Below are 3,632 nucleotides of genomic sequence, written 5' to 3'. Positions count from 1 at the left end.
TGGGGTTCAGAGCTAAACAAAGAATTCACAGCTGAGGAATGCCGAATGGCCGAGAAACACCTAAAGAAATGTTCAACATCTTTAGTCATAAGGGAAATGCAAATCAAAACAACCCTGAGATTTCACCTCACACCAGTGAGAATGGCTAAGATCAAAAACTCAGGTGACAGCAGATGCTGGCGAGGATGTGGAGAAAGAGGAACACTCCTCCATTGTTGGTGGGATTGCAGACTGGTAAAACCATTCTGGAAATCAGTCTGGAGGTTCTTCAGAAAATTGGACATTGAACTGCCTGAGGATCCAGCTATACCTCTCTTGGGCATATACCCAAAAGATGCCTCAACATATAAAAGAGACACGTGCTCCACTATGTTCATCGCAGCCTTATTTATAATAGCCAGAAACTGGAAAGAACCCAGATGCCCTTCAACAGAGGAATGGATACAGAAAATGTGGTACATCTACACAATGGAATATTACTCAGCTATCAAAAACAACGAGTTTATGAAATTCGTAGGCAAATGGTTGGAACTGGAAAATATCATCCTGAGTGAGCTAACCCAATTACAGAAAGACATACATGGTATGCACTCATTGATAAGTGGCTATTAGCCCAAATGCTTGAATTACCCTAGATCCCTAGAACAAACGAAACTCAAAACGGATGATCAAAATGTGAATGCTTCACTCCTTCTTTAAATGAGGAAAAAGAATACCCTTGGCAGGGAAGGGAGAGGCAAAGATTAAAACAGAGACTGAAGGAACACCCATTCAGAGCCTGCCCCACATGTGGCCCATACATATACAGCCACCCAATTAGACAAGATCGATGAAGCAAAGAAGTGCAGACCGACAGGAGCCGGATGTAGATCTCTCCTGAGAGACACAGCCAGAATACAGCAAATACAGAGGCGAATGCCAGCAGCAAACCACTGAACTGAGAATAGGTCCCCTATTGAAGGAATCAGAGAAAGAACTGGAAGAGCTTGAAGGGGCTCGAGACCCCAAAAGTACAACAATGCCAAGCAATCAGAGCTTCCAGGGACTAAGCCACTACCTAAAGACTATACATGGACTGACCCTGGACTCTGACCCCATAGGTAGCAATGAATATCCTAGTAAGAGCACCAGTGGAAGGGGAAGCCCTGGGTCCTGCTAAGACTGAACCCCCAGTGAACTAGTCTATGGGGGGAGGGCGGCAATGGGGGGAGGGTTGGGAGGGGAACACCCATAAGGGAGGGGAGGGGGGAGGGGGATGTTTGCCCGGAAACCGGGAAAGGGAATAACACTCGAAATGTATATAAGAAATACTCAAGTTAATAAAAAAAAAAATCAAAAAAAAAAAAAGAGGAGAATTTGAAAATGAGTGAGGAGAGAATGTGAGGTATGTATGAAGATTGTGTGTGTGCATGAAAGGAGAGTGCATGTGGTGTGTGTGAGATATGTATGAGGTGTGTATGAAGAGTGTGTGTGAGAAGGAAAGGGTAATGAACAGACGTGTGCATGATTGTGGGAGTTTGAGAAAAGAAAACTGCAATAAAAAAGGCAGAGTGCACAAAAGAATGCAGAGTGTGTGCAGCCTCAAGCTGAGAGAGAGAGAGAGAGAGAGAGAGAGAGAGAGAGAGAGAGAGAGAGAATAACTTTAAGCCTTGAAGTTGCCTGTCAGTTTGTACCCTAAGAGTCGTCTGTGGATATGTATTATGTGCCTTCCAGATATTCCTGCTTCCAGGTGAGAACTCTGATCCTGTGAGAGGCCAGGAAGGGCTGACAGAATGGCTGCAACCCTGAGAGCAGAGGATAAAATATTTGGCCTAGACCTCCTAATTTATCTTTTCACCTGAAGCCTCATTATTAAATTTTCTTACTGGAATAGGACTACGATCCTGGTGAGGGTCTTCTCTCTTGGATACTTAATCATTTCTTCGTTGTCACAGACTGTTTGAGCTTACTCCAGTCACTGGGAGTTATTCACACCTTCAAATTTGCTGAACTTTTCAGATTTCTACCATTTGTGGCAAACTGAGCGACAAAAGCAATGAATGTTGAGCACTTCACTGGGGTCCAGTGCATATGGAGCTATGGGTGTATGGTTATGGTAAGTCCCTAGGAGTTACTCTAAGAAAGTAGGACTGTGCTCTTAGGACCCCTGCGAGACCTCACTTCACTTTGCCAGCTTTGTGGGCTTCTACACTGCTGGTCTGAGAAGAACTGAAAACTAATGAAATAGATGTGTAGCCTCCCATTACCTTTGTCATTGTTAGGATATTAGTAGGAGAGGTTTGATTGAAATATACTCTCAAAAATACTAACAAAACCACTGCCTCTTGTGTACCATCTAGAGGAAGTACCAAGTTCACACACAGTTCTTCACAAACTTCTCAAAGCCAGCAAACTGGAGCACGAAGAAAGCCAAGTCCAAGGCATTCAAAACCAGCATCCTCACCAATGCCCCCAGGAAAGGCTTTGGTAAAAGAAGGGAGGTACTGAGACAGTTGGCCCTCATACACTCAGAGAAGACTGTGCCAGGAGAATTGGGGAAGGATTGTGGGAGAGAGTAATTAAGTATCAGTAGTCAGTGAGCAGAACGTAAAGTGAAAAAGAAAAAATATATAAATAGAAATAAAATAAAGGTCTTTAACAAAATGGGATACAATGTATTGCTGAACTAACTCTACTGTGTTTACACTTGCACTTGCTTTAACATCTAGAGAGACTAGATGTGATAAAGTAGGATGCCCTTGTCGTTTACATATACTATGTACACAGCAAAGATAAATGAAGTGGATAACATGCAGATCATAGATCCATTGTTCCCTCGCATCTATGTGACTCTGCTTCCCTTTATCAGGACTGTGGAGGCCTCCTCTCATCCAGGTCTCAGGGCTCAAGCAAAATGCAGTCCCCATGATCTCTGGCCAAGTGCTCTTGTGTTCCTAAAATTACTCTGCCTCAGGCTGCAGAGGCACTGAAGGGCCAGCCTTCACCTTCAAGGTGCAACCACTCTTTCAGTCTTTACAGGCTCTCTGTTACTCAACTGAAGGTTTCAGCAGAGGCCTTTCATCTCAATAACAGAAGCTTACCTAATCCAAAACATTGGGAAGCCATCCTACACTCCTGATTGCCTGCTTACCTGAGACCAAACTACATAGCTCTCCTCTTTATGCCTGTTTCCCTGATTTGAAAGTAAATATTGTGTTCATCTGTGGCATCGGTGATAAGAATAAAATCCTTAACATGAATAACAGGACCATGCAGAGCATGGGCTTCACATTCTAGGTACAGAGTGAATAGCTTGACGGAATTACCAAAGAAAACAATAAGAATTCTAACAACAATTACAGAAATTATGAAATGAAATAAAACAAAAACAAAAGCAAAAACAAAAATACCTTGTGGGTGCTGGTATTAAAGGCATGTATTAACTCTGACCAGCTTTTAGGTATTTCCAATAAAAAGCAAACAAACAAACAAACAAACAAACAAACAAACAGCCTTATTACAGTTGCAGCAGGTGCAGGAGAGAAAGCTGGGAGATATCCTGTGCTGCTGCCCCCATGCTGTGATTCTGCAGCAACAACTTCCTTGGGAATAGGAACCTGTATGCAGTGGGATCCCTTGCTGGGCCTGTCATC

Source organism: Rattus norvegicus, chromosome 9 (genome assembly GCF_021556685.1).
Source record: "Rattus norvegicus strain SHRSP/BbbUtx chromosome 9, alternate assembly SHRSP_T2T, whole genome shotgun sequence".
NCBI lineage: Eukaryota > Metazoa > Chordata > Mammalia > Rodentia > Muridae > Rattus > Rattus norvegicus.
Note: the sequence above shows the minus strand (reverse complement) of the source record.